Source organism: Schistocerca americana, chromosome X (assembly GCF_021461395.2).
Source record: "Schistocerca americana isolate TAMUIC-IGC-003095 chromosome X, iqSchAmer2.1, whole genome shotgun sequence".
NCBI classification, from domain to species: Eukaryota; Metazoa; Arthropoda; class Insecta; order Orthoptera; family Acrididae; genus Schistocerca; species Schistocerca americana.
Genome location: NC_060130.1, coordinates 661044232 through 661059340, shown reverse-complemented (window position 1 = coordinate 661059340; position 15109 = coordinate 661044232). Strand labels below are relative to the sequence as shown.

The 15109-nt window shown below is 41.9% G+C and overlaps 1 protein-coding gene and 1 pseudogene across 1 annotated transcript in view; one reads left to right on the top strand and one right to left on the bottom strand.

The window, feature by feature from the left end:
• The window catches only part of LOC124555748 (rho guanine nucleotide exchange factor 17), a 386854-nt gene that overhangs the window by 322023 nt on the left and 49722 nt on the right, over window positions 1-15109 (bottom strand). The window lies entirely within an intron of this gene.
• LOC124557302 lies at window positions 9219-9336 on the top strand (annotated as a pseudogene).

The window sequence follows — 15109 nt, the reverse complement described above, 5'->3', positions numbered from 1 at the left end:
ACCTGAATCCCTGTCCCCCTGAATGTGGAACCAGTTTGATAAACTCTGCGTCACCTCACTCTGTCTTCTAGTTCGGACCCTATGACATCCTTGCCAATTTTAACTAACCTGACGGAGCATTCTTTTCACGGATTCTGACAGCCGACGTTTGTGATCCATCTGCTGCCAGAGCAGATCATAAATATCTCGACCTCCGCTGAAATGTCCTACTAATGCCAGCCGACACAAGTCGTCTGTGATACGCAACGTTTCGACATGTTACTACCGTCTCATGACCTACTATTGTCATGACGATGTAAAATGGACAGGTTGGCTTATTATATGATTTATTTTATTATGCTTCTTTTCAGGCTCGCTTTGACAACGCTTGAGAGTGGCTATATTTTGATTTAACAGCAGAAGTATTTCCTCTGGAATTTTCGTAAGGGCTCCTCATGTAGTACGTTCTTTGAGTTTGCGCTTCGTCGACATACGCCTGACGAGAAAGAATTACATAGCTGTTACTCTCCTTTTTCTAGTTCTTACTTCTACGTCGCAGCAAAAGCAGAGGTACCTCTTCAGCCCACTGAAGCGGCTCATCAGTGGTTGGAAGCTTCTCTCTCTTCTGGTTGATACCGAAAGACTACCTCAACCAGTTGCAATCTTTCACGTTTCAACCTTTTCCTGTCAGTTTGTCGGCATTCTTTTACTTCGCATATTCTAGTCTTCTCACATGGTGTTATATACTATGTGGTAGTTTCATCTCATTCGTCAAGATCGTGCTTTTGTCCTAGATCCGCGCGACCGCTACGGTCGCAGGTTCGAATCCTGCCTCGGGCATGGATGTGTGTGATGTCCTTAGGTTAGTTAGGTTTAAGTAGTTCTAAGTTCTAGGAGACTGATGACCTCAGAAGTAAAGTCCCGTAGTGCTCAGAGCCATTTGAAACATTTGTCCTAGGTCCTCTTGTTTCGAACTACGCTGTCGTCCGATAGAGCAGAAACCATTTTGATTTCCTGGACTTCGGCACTTATACTCAGGTACTGACGGAATCTGAGACAGTATAGCAGGACTTGTTTTAAAAGTAAAACGTATTAGATGGAAATTAACGTGCTCACATTCTGAAGAGAAGGTAGAAAATCTCTACAAAGAAATACAGAAGCTGATAAATGTCGGCAAATCCCACAAAAAATGCTAATGGACTATTTTAATGAGAAAGTAGGGCAAAAAGTAAAGAACAGTTCTCCAACGGGTAACTAATAGCTGAAGTGACATAGTTTATATGTTAGCAGCATTTGCCGCGAAAAACGCTTGTCCCTTAAGCTATTCTTCCAGAAGGAGACAAATTGAAATGGACTTAGCAAAGATCGAATGGAACTCAGAAATGAGAGTGACTGTATTTCATCATAGAATCAAGAGGTTCTGAGGGTATGACAGTCCTAAGCGGCTTTCGAATTCAAGTGGTCACAGGCACTTGAGCTTCATAGCGAATGATGAATAAAATATAATTATCCGGAAATGCCTTCTAGAGGATGTGAGAGGATTCAATCAAAATTTTTTTCAATGAGATTTCGGGATTGCAGCCGGATCACGTTGACTTCTTACCACGATATTTCGGCTGGAAATCGTCCAGCCATCTTCAGGTGAGTGTCAATCACTGGAGACTGCAAGTTCCCAGAGTCAACTTTATAGCAACTCAGTTCCAGTACAGCACTCGTGTCTGCCACATCGCGGTCGCGAAGTGGGGTCGAGGCAGTTTCAAATACGTTTTTACAGTCCGACGATAATTTATGGATTTGTAGTTTTAGCTTGACGATGTCTACTATGGACAAACGGTAGTTACTGTTATTCTGAAGAAGGTTGGGTTATCCCGACTGGAACCTAGGTAAATTCTAGGTAAGCGGTGCAACTGAGGCTGTTGATTATTAAAATTAAAATTAATATTTATACAGTTGCTGACAGGGCTGTGAAATGTTGAAGATATTTAAATGTTCATGTACTTGCTCTAATTAACGGATGCCCCTGAAGTAAGGGCGAATTTGAATTTTGCGCCATTTTGTCATATGAAGGTTGGCAGCCGTGGTTTTTTCATGGTTTTTTATCTGCGATTCTTTCCATTAGTAGCCTGGTTGCATTTGATTGTTGAGCATTGTTGTTTGATGTACATTTTCGTCATGGAGCAGATGTCAACTGAGCAACGTATCCAAGTGATAAGAAGTTATTACAAAAACAGTGAAAGTCCCACGGCAACCTTTCGTGAATTTCGGGTGACACTCGGACGTAATGCTGCTCCAAATGAATCAGCACTTCTGAAGTTGACCTGGAAGTTTGAGACCACGGGCTCTGTTTCAAACAACGAAAACAGAACGATCGCACTCTGTTCGAACACAAGAACACATTGCTGTCGTGTGTGACAATGTGACCGTAAGCCCCAGAAAATCGGCCCGCCATTGAGCTCAACAATTGAATTTATCACCAAGTTCACTGCATGAAATCCTTCCAAAAGATCTGAAAATGCATGTGCACAAGATTCAACGTACACAAGAGTTGAAGCCTGCAGATCATGAAAAGAGACATCGATTTGCTCAGTGATTCTTGGCTAGACAAGCGGAGAACAACAACTTCACAAAAAGAATAATTTTCTCAGATGAGAGGCGCTTCCGCCTCAGTGAGTACGTCAGTAAACAGAACTGCAGAATTTGAAGTAGCGAAAATCCGCTAGTGACTGTGGAAGATGAGATAATCCACAACGCACGACTGTGTGGTGTGGGTTCTGGGCAGGAGGAGTGGTCAGCCAGCACAATTTTAAAAATGATGAGGGAGTTGCCGTGACTGTGAACGGCAACCGTTATAGAAACATGCTTTCTTATACGTTTTCCCTCTTATTAATGAAAATGACGATTTGTGGCTTCGACGAGATGGTGCGACATGTCACGCATCCCGTAAAACGATTGCTCTTCTGAATGAAAAGTTTTCTCAAAAAATTATCTCTCTGCGTGGCAACCAGGTATAGCCTGCCAGATCATGCGATCTTACTGCTTGTGACTTCTTTTTTTTGGGGGGTGGGGGGGGGTTTGTGAAATCAAAAATGTACGTGAACAAACCACAAACAGTACACCAATTGAAGGATGAAATTAAAAGGTTATTAACGGAATCCCACCAGATGCTTGTGAACGCTTCATCGAGAACTTCAATGAACGCATTGCTCGTTGCCCCTCGGCCATATGGAATATATAATTTCTCATACATAAATGGGATAAGTACTTAATATATTCTATATCACTTAAATATTCGTCCCTACTTCCCAGACACTCTCTATTTGGGTGTAGCGGTGTTTTCGAAGGACACAACACACAGATTCAGCGTATGTTAGTGCAATGAAAAATATATGCGCCAATGCTACAGCTCCCACTGGACGTTATCACGACAATGAGAAATTTAATATTGAAAGATGTGTCACGAATACTCGTATTCTACATCTCCAAAACCGCTATCAGTAGCCCTACAGGAGATTAACACATCCTTAAACTGGGAAAACGTAGAAGAAATTAATGTAAATGGAACATGCCTGAAGCAGCTTCATTTCGATAATGACATTGTTGTGTTTTCTTCAAATGTAGGTCAACAACCGAAACAGATGGATGGACTTCGTAGGAAAAAATTACAGACCTATATCCTTTACATGGGTTTGGTGAAGAATTCTTCAAAATACTCTAAGTTCTAATACAATAAAGACCCCTGAAACACAAAAGCTTCTGTCAAGAAATCAGCACAGGTTTAGAAAGCATCGCTTGTGCGAAACTCAGAATGCCCTTTTCTCGCACGATCTCCTGCGACTCGCGGATGAAGAGCAATACATAGATTCCATATTGCTAGATTTCCGGACAGCGTCTGACGCGATGCCCCACTGCAGATTTTTAACGAACATTCGAGCATATGGAATAGGTTCCCAGGTGTGTGAGAGGCTCGAAGACTTGTTAAGAAATAGAACCCAGTATGTTTTCCTCGACGGCGAGTGGTCGTCAGGGACAAGAGTATCGTCAGCAGTGCACCCGTGAAGTGAGACAGGACTGCTCTTGTTCTCTATACAAATAAATGATCCGACTGACAGGATGAAAATAAATATGCGACTGTCTGCTGGTGATCTTGTGGTGCACGGGAAGGTGTAGTCGTTGAGTGACTGTAGGAGGCTACAAGATGATTGGCAAAATTTCTAGTTTGTGTAATGAGTGGCAGCTAGATCTAAATGTAGAGAAATGTAAGTTAATGAAGATGTGGTGTGCCGCCTGACACAGTTAATTCGATTAAATATCTAGACGTAACGCTGGAAAGAGATTTGAAATGGAAAAACCACGTAAGGATGACAGTAGGGAAGGCGAATGGTCCACTCCTGCTAATTTGGAGAGTCTTAGGAAAGTGTAACATCTAAGACGGAGAACAAGTATAGGACACTTGGGTGAACCATTCTTGAATCCCCGAGTGTTGTGGATCCCTACCAGGTCCGATTAAAGAAATATATCGAATCAATTCAGAGGCATTCCGCTAGATGTCTTACAGGGCGGTTCGATCAGCACGCGAGTGTTACGGTCAGTGGCGGATACATATGGGGGCCGCCGGCATTGCCAAAAATGTTCAAATGTGTGTGAAATCTTATGGGACTTAACTGCTAAGGTCATCATTCCCTAAGCTTACACGCTACTTAATCTAAAGTATCCTAAGGACAAACACACACACCCATGCCCGAGGGAGGACTCGAACCTCCGCCGGGACCAGAGGCACATTCCATGACTGCAATACCTTACCCGCATTGCCACCCGCACCGCCCCCGCCAGTGATCCCGCACGCCATTCGTTCGGTTCTTTTGTCTGTCGACTCGACTGAATCGAGTTATCGAGTAGTTGTACTTTACTATGTAGCACGCGCGTTCGCGTCATCGTATTTTATACGTTTCTGTATGGCACATAGATAGCTAACACATATCTACGAGGAAAGTCGCGGCCATTCTATGATCTCGATATGTTATTCTGTCTGGCATTTGTTCGAGAAAACTAGCGAATATTGTACTGTTTTCTTGTACAGAGAACCTTCGATACATAGCGTTACAAATAAGGACTATTCGCCGAATAGGAAGCTACACTACTGGACATTAAAATTGCTACACCACGAAGATGACGTGCTGCAGACGCGAAGTTTAACCGACAGGAAGAACATGCTGTGATATGCAAATGATTAGCTTTTCAGAGCATTCACACAAGGTAGGCGCCGGTGGCGACAACTACAACGTGCTGGCATGAGGAAAGTTTCCAACCGATTTCTCATACACAAACAGCAGTTGACCGGCGTTGCTTGGTGAAACGTTGTTGTAATGCCTCGTGTAAGGAGGAGAAATGCGTACCATCAGGTTTCCGACTTTGATAAAGGTCCGATTGTAGCCTATCGCGATTGCGGTTTATCGTATCGCGACATTGCTGCTCGCGTTGGTCGAGATCCAATGATTGTTAGCAGAATATGGAATCGGTGGGTTCAGGAGGGTAATACGGAACGCCGTGCTGGATCCCAACGGCCTCGTATCACTAGCAGTCGGGATGACAGGCACCTTATCCGCGTGGCTGTAACGGATCGTGCAGCCACGTCTCGATCCCTGAGTCAACAGATGGGGACGTTTGCAAGACAACAACCATCTGCACGAACAGTTCGACGACGTTTGCAGCAGCATGGACTATCAGCTCGGAGACCATGGCTGCGGTTACCCTTGACGCTTCATCACAGACAGGAGCGCCTGCGATGGTGTACTCAACGACGAACCTGGGTGCACGAATGGCAAAACGTAATTTTTTCGGATGAATCCAGGTTCTGTTTACAGCATCATGATGGTCGCATCCCTGTTTGGCGGCATCGCGGTGAACGCACATTGGAAGCTTGATGGTATGGGGTGCCATTGGTTAACACGTCTCGGTCACCTCTTGTTCGCATTGACGGCACTTTGAACAGTGGACGTTACATTTCAGATGTGTTACGACCCGTGGCTCTACCCTTCATTCGATCCCTTGCGAAACCCTACATTTCAGCAGGATAATGCACGACCGCTTGTTGCAGGTCCTGTACGGGCCTTTCTGGATACAGAAAATGTTCGATTGCTGCCCTGGCCAGCACATTCTCCAGATCTTTCACCAATTGAAAACGTCTGGTCAAAAGTGGCCAAGCAGCTGGCTCGTCACAATACGCAAGTCACTACTCTTGATGAACTGTGGTATCGTGTTGAAGCTGCATGGGCAGCTGTAACTGTACACGCCATCCAAGCTCTGTTTGACTCAATGCCCAGGCGTATCAAGGCCGTTATTACGGCCAGAGGTGGTTCTTCTGGGTACTGATTTCTCAGGATCTATGCACCCAAATTGCGTGCAAATGTAATCACAAGTCAGTTCTAGTATAATATTTTTGTCCAATGAATACCCGTTTATCATCTGTATTTCTTCTTGGTGTGGCAATTTTAATGGCCAGTAGTGTCGTTTATATTCAGAAGCAGCAATATTAAGACGGAAGAATGAATAAGTAAAAAGTCCTAGTTGTAGCAAGTCCAAGTGTGAAGATTAGTCAAGAGCAGGAGTGGTGGTGGTGGTGGTTAGTGTTTAACGTCCCGTCGACAACGAGGTCATTAGAGACGGAGCGCAAGCTCGGGTTAGGGACGGATTGGGAAGGAAATCGGCCGTGCCCTTTCAAAGGAACCATCCCGGCATTTGCCTGAAACGATTTAGGGAAATCACGGAAAACCTAAATCAGGATGGCCGGAGACGGGATTGAACCGTCGTCCTCCCGAATGCGAGTCCAGTGTGCTAACCACTGCGCCACCTCGCTCGGTGTGATCAGTTGATTGTGAAGTATTAATAATAGTAATTCATAGTAATTTCTCACTAAAAATATTGTTACGAGAGCCGGCCGCGGTGGCCGTGCGGTTCTAGGCGCTCCAGTCTGGAGCCGCGCTGCTGCTACGATCGCAGGTTCGAATTCTGCCTCGGGCGTGGGTGTGTGTGATGTCCTTAGGTTAGTTAGGTATAAGTAGTTCTAAGTTTTAGGGGACTAATGACCACAGCAGTTGAGTCCCATTGTGCTCAGAGCCATTTGAACCATTTTTATTGTTACGAGACTCGTTACAATATTTTTACCAATAACGTAACAGCAGTTTCCCATAGCTAACTCGAAACTCGTATTACGAGTTAGGTATGGGAAACTATTGATGTGTATATCTCCGGTAATAGTGAATTTCGAGAAGATTCCTAAAAACTCATTGTTACTATATAGGCCCTTTATCGGATGTTTATCAGTTTAAATAAAACTTTCTTAAACTTTGCATGTGACTTAATTATTTTGTATTACGTCAAAAGTAAAAGAAGCTTAAGATATCTTTAGCGCTCCCTCCTTGTTTTTTTTTTTCTTTCCGTATCTGACACTGGTTACGTGGAGTACTTCGTAAACTGATATGGGAATTCCTGGAGGAAAAACGACGCTCTTTCCGTGAAACACTATTGAGAAAATTTAGAGAACAGGCATAGTAGCTCGCTGCAGAATGATTCTACAGTCGCCGACGTATATTTCGCGTAAGTACCGCGAAGACAAGATGAGGTTGTTTTCCCCTTCGTCGATTGACGAATAGAACAGAAAACGAGATGACTAGTTGTGAGTGGTATATGGTAATCACCGCTATATACCATACGGTGGCTTCCTGAGTACGTATAAGAGAAAGTCAGATGAAAACGAGACAGATGGAAAAAAGTAAGTACTCTGTTCATGAAGCACCAATTACACAAAACTTCAGTTTACAATTAATTGCCTTGGAAAGTTCACCAAAAATACTGACTGATGACATTTTATTACTTAAGGCCTGTAATATTTGGTAGGTGAATTTGTAAATAGCATTCTCAGTCGACTGGCCGGCCGTGGTGGCCGAGCGGTTCTAGGCACTAAGTCCGGAACCGCGCTACTGCTACGGTCACAGGTTCGAGTCCTGCGTTGGGCATGGATGTGTGTGATGTCCTTAGGTTAGTTAGGTTTAAGTAGTTCTAAGTTCTAGGGGACTGATGACCACAGATGTTAAGTCCAAAGTGCTCAGAGCCATTTTTTTAACTCTTCTAGAATCCAAACTGTGATATGCTAAATAAATTATTTCTACTTAAATGTGAGACTACTCTTGGGTGCATTACTTTTGCGAATATTTTGAAAATACGTCAGTAAGGAAACTGGACGACAATTACGCAAGTCTTTTTGTCACTTTTCTTGTAAAGATGCTTAACAAATGCACATTTTAAGCCGTCTGAAAAAACTTGCTGTGCCTGAGATCTACTAAATGTGTTGCGTATTAAGTTAGAGCAGCTATCCAGAATTCTGTCTGAAATTCCATCAACACCTATAAGCTTTCTTTTCCAGGGTTTTTATAATTATATTGACTTCAGAGAAGGTGCTACTGTTAGTTTTTTAAAGATTTTGGAATGACTCTTGTTTCATCAGCTAAAAAGTTTAATCGTACTTTCGCTGCTACACTTAGAAAGTGATGGTTAAACGTACTCGCAACTTGTGCAGTATCAGTAACAACATTCCCATTTAATTTAATTGTTATGATATCTAGTTCACCGAATGGCTTTCCTGTCTCTCGCTTGACAATATTCCACACACGTTTAATCATATTACCTGCAGTATCAACTTCTGTCAGGGCGTACATAATACTGGTCATTTTAATGACTTTCCTTAAAATATTACAGTATATTTTTAATATGCAAGTAATGTTGAATGTTGACTTATTCTGAACTTTATATAAAATTACTTCTTTCTCTTACATGGTATTTTAAATCCCTTAGTTATCCATGTCTTACTCGTGTTTTTAATTAATTTTCTATACATCTCTTAGGAAAGCAATTTTCAAATACTAACAGAAATTTAGTATGGAATAAACCGAATTTGTCATTATCATCTCTTTCTTTATATACCTCATCCCATACCATCTCTTTTAAGGTACTCTTAAAACAGTATATCCTATCTTTACTAATAAGCCTCACTGCTTTGTGTGAACCACCCTCAAGGGTGTAAGGTGCATTGTTTATTTCCATTACTTGGGCATCGTGATCAGATAGTCCGTTAACTACTGGGTAATTGTTCCGACCTGAGCACTGTCTATAAGAACGTTACCAATTATGGTCCTACAGTGTTGATGTACACGAATTGGAAAATTAACTACTACAATTAGATAGAAGCCAACGGCCTTGCCGCAGTGGTGTCGCCGGTTCCCATCAGATCACCGAAGTTAAGCGCTGTCGGGTTGGGCTAGCAATTGGATGGGTGACCATCTGGTCTGCCGAGTGCTGTTGGCAAGCAGGATGCATTCAGCCCTAGTGAGGCAAACTGAGGAGCTATTTGATTAAGAAGTAACGGCTCCGGTGTTGTTAACTGACATACGGCCAGGAGAGTGGTGTGCTGACCACATGCCCCTCCATATCCGCATCCAGTGACACCTGTGGGCTGAGGATGACACGGCGGCCGGACGGTACCGTCGGGCCTTCCAACGCCTTTTCGGACGGAGTTTAGTTTTTAATTAGACAGAAACACCCACATAATGACTCCAGTTCATTTGTCCTGTACTTCTCACAATTAGGTGAATGTCTCCTAGAGGGGATTCGTAGATTGTTACAATTACCAGAGTAGTATTCTGCCGTAACATCCCCCAAGCACAAGCTTCGAAGTTCTGATGTACACAAAAATAAATCACGTCGCTTGGATACTTTCGAGCAAAGCCCAGATGGGGCTACACCGGAATTGGCTCTTACTGGAGGAGAGGAAAGAGAGATGTGTGTTTTGATAAATACTTGAGGTCCTTCAGATACTTCTGAGTAGAGCCGAGATGACTGCAGGCACCGTTTTACTTGAATAATGTACATCCTTAAACGTGCAGTCATTTTTACGTACTCTTTTAATGCAATGTTGATTAAATGCAGAGGAATGGGATTTGTGGGTGTAATTATCCTTAACTTTCGAATGAAGTAATGCAACTTGGCGCTGTTTTTACACCTCGTTTTAATGCTATGCTCTGATTACTTGGAGATAGGGGAGAGGGACCTGGGGATATAACGCACAGTTGAGCTAGTTCCCCCGATTGGCTGCTTTGTTTTTCAATACTTCACTGTGATTGATTGGGAAGAGGAAGGAGAGGGAGTTATAAACTTCTCACTGTTGGCTGTTTCATTTTTAATATTGTGCTATGACTGGGTGGCGACAGTGGGAAATGAAAAGCCCTCTCCCCTAACACATTTGGACTGGTACCACCACCTTGGATTTTTTCATCGATTATTTCATTTTAATACTGCACTGTGATTGGTTGAAGATAAGGGGAGGGGTTTCTCATTTATAATTACTTATCGGTTGATTTTATTAATCGATGTAATTGATTGTCAAGGTCAAAGTCGAAGGTCTTTGACCCTGCCTCTGAATGTAGGCACCTCAAACGTCAAAGGGCAGTTTGTATCCAGATTACCCATAACATTCCTACGCGTATTGTACTGTAGCGAGTAGAATTGGTGTAGAATTAACTGCTTCAGGAAATTAGACATTCTATGTGAATGCAGCCTACAACAGGCTATTCATCATCTGCCTAGCCAAACGCAGTTAGTGCATCTAGGACCACCTACTCCATGCATATGATGTTGGAACCCAAGTGACGAAATACCAATCACGTCTTATAAAACATTATATATACTTACCTTAGCATTGCCCCTATCATACGTTTATACACTTTTCACGCACGTTTAATTCTAAGTTTAATGTATCATCGATGCTGAGGTCATTAGATGTGGAGCAGTGTTGAACAAGGATGAATGAGTAAATTTGGCAATATTCATGTTGAACAGAACATTACAGGAATCGCATAAAGTGTCTTAGGGATATCACGGGAAACGTGATTATTAATCGTAAAACAGAGATCTGATTTCAAATACTCCTAAAATGGAGGGAACATTTGGGTCTTAAGTCCCGTAGACAACGAGTTCATTGGAGACGGAATGCGAGCTCAGTTTTGACAAGAATGAGACTGGAAATCGACTGTGGCCTTTTCACTGGAATCAGCCCAGAAATCGACTTTAAAGATTTAGAAAAGCCACGGAAAACCTAACCCTGAATGACCGGAATCGGTTTCAAATTCGCTCTTCCTGATTACGAGAGTAGTGCCTCAGACAGTGCGCAACCTCACCTTGTTCCTGCCCTGAATTCAAATCGAGTGCCTTAACAGCTATGAAATTTAGTTCTGGTCAAACTGTAAACGACATCTTTGACAAGAAAGAAAGAGAGTGTGACCAGCACGGATCATTCACTCTGCAATGTATGGTGGTGTGTAAATTCCTGACAGACTGGATGGGACTCGAATGCGGACGCTTGTCTTTAGCGGACAATGCTCTTAGCATCTGAGCTAGCCAGAAATGCGTCTAGTTACGAGTCCCGGTCTAGCACACAATATTATTCTGTTAAAAAGTTTCGAGAAAAGTATAAACTGTCAGTTTTTGCATGTTTAGAGCTTAACGTACACCACACAAGTGGGTGCGTTAAAGTACTAACACTATCACATTCCCTACAAGCTAGGAGTAATCGACCTCGAGCTAATTAAAGAGACAAATACTTTTAGTGGGATGTAAGAAACGGATGTTAAATCTGTATGTGCATCTGAACATGAGTTCTTTCGATTTCACTGCTATGTGGAATCTTGGGTGCCATATAACGGCCCCCTGTGCCGTATGTAAAGTCATCATGCAGATTTTTCCCCCCTAATAGCACCCCACAGTTTGATAAGGGATTGCATGTTTAGTCACAGTTAAGTATTTACTAGAGTAGGCAGTGACCACCGAGCCACAACAGTCCAGTTGACGGGATGTCTAGCTTTAATGTCGGAAGTCTTAGTTTCATCTAGGAAGATGCAGAGGATGTTTTTCTTTGATCAAGTTTTTCCTTGGTAAGCTGTTACGTAGCTCGGAAGGCACTATTCGTTGTCAGCGATTTCAGACTGACAGGGCAAGTTTAAACTGTTACTACGTCTGAATTCTTTCTGACAACCGAGAATTAATATCGTAAACGCCCACCTCTGTGGTGTGGCTGAACCTAACTTAGTATAGATGCGAACATTGGATTTAACATATAACAGTAACTTTTTTAAGTAACGTAAAAGTCAAAGCACAAAAGCCTTTTAGTCACGAATATTTTTGTTTATTTTGCACAAGACCTGAAAAGTTGTAAGGTGATATTACTATTTCTTACTTGCTGCACACGTAACGGCACAGCATCACTGTTATATTGCGATGGTTATATGTTTTCCTTTGAGATTCTGCAAAAGCTCATAACATATGCAAGGTGTTAAAAAAGGATTCCGTATTTTGAGAGGTGGTAGTACAGACCAAAACAAAAAAAATAGTGTCCTGTAAACATGGGCTCTAAAACGCATACCTAAAGAGCTACGAACACTCGTTCATCTTGACTACTGTGAAACGCATGTATTCTACTGCACGCTCTACGTTATTACCAACGACTTACAGAATGCAGCGAACAAATGAGAACACATTATTGTGATCCAGTGAATCAGCAGAACTTATGTAATGCGCTTGCTGTTACATACGACCATTACAGAAGATCGTGCCTGCCACTTCCCATATGGAATAATAGCCTTCAATTATGATGGTAAGTGAAAACATAAAACTACAATGTAAAACCATTTCACAAATTTAACAGTAACACTAACTTGTTCCGTTAGAACTAATGTATGCATTGCACTTGCCCAGACTGTGACTGCTGTTCACAACAACAACACTAATAGTTGTTTACTGCATGGTGTTTCCATGAAAAATAACGGAGTAATGTTTCTTTATTTGTTTATTGCTTTATGTAGGTCGTTCATAAAAGCAATAAGCTTGATGTAGAAGAAATTTGTTTCATAATATCGAAAATGAATAACTGATCACAGCTCTTAATGCATTCATTTTAGAAACCTTGTCTGTTGGGCATTTTTATCTTTTTTGGTCCATACTACCACCTCTCAAAATATGGAATACTTTTTTTAACACCCTGTATATATAGATTTCTAAAAGCAGCTTTATGTTTAATATGAAAATCTTCCACACTTAGGTTGATTATTTTCGTACAAGTCGCCAGAAGTCAAATGCAACCTTTAATCACAAACAACACGTTATGTGTGGAATATTCATGCCCGTTCGAGACTCGAGGGGACAGCATTATATCAGCCCACTTATCCGATCACTTCTTAACTCTATGATTTATCGTACAAATGAATATCAAGAACATAATTTCGTTTGTACGAAGGGTATCATGTACTATCTACAACCACCTCAAAATAAGGAAAATGACAAAGATGCTAAATATCCCCCCACTCACTAATTACAACATTATAGTCCTCAAATTAGTTTTTCTGGTACTCGATTTCTGCATTTTAGCTGATGGATGACTTCCCATTTTTTCGTCTCGTGTCTTTCGTAACTGCCGACAACATTTTATCTGAGAATAAAGAAGCTGTGTAGGATGGTTCTAACGCTCTTTTTAATACATTTTATGCAAAGATTTTGGAACACCCTGTATAGTTCCGAGTCTGGAAACTAGTTGCTTGGTACACAGTATCGAAGTATAAGTGAACTTACACATATCTCTAATCGAAAACAACGCGTTTGTGAATACATTAAAAGAAACCTATAAGGTTGTTGTTTTACACTCTTTCACTGAAGGTTACAGTTCTCCCGCAGACATTTGTATACATGTGTCACTACCACGAACAGAATTTTGTAAGTCTCTTGTTGTCATGTACCACTAGGTTTGTCTTCTTGTTGTTACCGGTAAGATATTCCGTTTTACTAGAGTATTAATGTTATAGTTCTCGCAACAACTACAATTAAGCCCACTTCATGTTTGAGACTTTTGACGACCGTGCTATGCACAATTACGCACATCCAGCGCAGTTATATGGCTTTTTTAAAAATATTGTGTATTATTATGTTTTCGGGTGCACGTGACAATGGGCCATGCACGAAACTAGGAATGACGAATAAAGTACAGTTTTAAAATACAGATAGGTGGAATGACGTATATTCTTAACTTTATCAAGGCTGTGGTGCCCATACAGAGGAAAATGATTTGTGTTAAACTTCTTGGCAAGTTAGAGGTCATTAGATATGAGTAACAAGCTTTGACTGTGGAAGGATACCGGACTTGTCTTTTCTAAGGAACCATAATGTCATTTGACTTAGGAAATTTAGGGACATAAAAAAAAACTGGATGGCCGGACGGAGATTTAAACCGTTGTTCTCCCGAATACGCTGCTTCCCGAGGCTCCACGACCAACTCACCGATTTATCGAAGTTTGTTATTGGCTTTCGAAATTGATCATAGCGCTGTGCCTGCAGAATGATTACCTCGTTATTCGCTCACGGGTATTTTCATTGGTTCAGCTCCTGTGTAACTAAAACACACCCTCTAATTTGCCGCTTGGCAGAACCAACTCGTAACCTGATTTTGCAAACTAATGACCGCAAAACTTCCCCTGACGTTACGGGAAACGCTCTAAATACTGGTCGCTGTAACGGCTAGCTCGAAAACTCCACCGAAGCCCCCACAGTGCATTGAAAATTTTCCCGAATACAACACAACGAATGCGTTCGTTGAAAATACCATGCGGCTTTGATAGTTTTCCGAAAATTTCGCTGATGCGTGCTCTCGGATCAGTCACTACGGCTCGCTGTCACATCGCAATTTATGCACGTAAATTTGCCCTCCGAACTGAAATATGGATCTAACAATTATTCTTCCGACAGTCGAACCGACCGGTTTGGAAAAGTTACAAAGCACAATTTGTCCTGAACTGCTACAAATACAAGTCAGGATCTTTGCAGTGTATCATTTATTTAAGTGGAAACTAGTAATAATGAGAGACGAATGACTAGTACAATAACCGACGGGCAACAGAGAATCAATACACGAGATGGCACTGCCTTTCAATTGAATTAGCTGAATTTAGAAAACAAGACTTCTGTTCTGGAAGCTTAGGCACTCGCGTGTTTTCTTCCATTCCAGATGAAGAATACGTAAGACATCTTATTAGGATGTGAC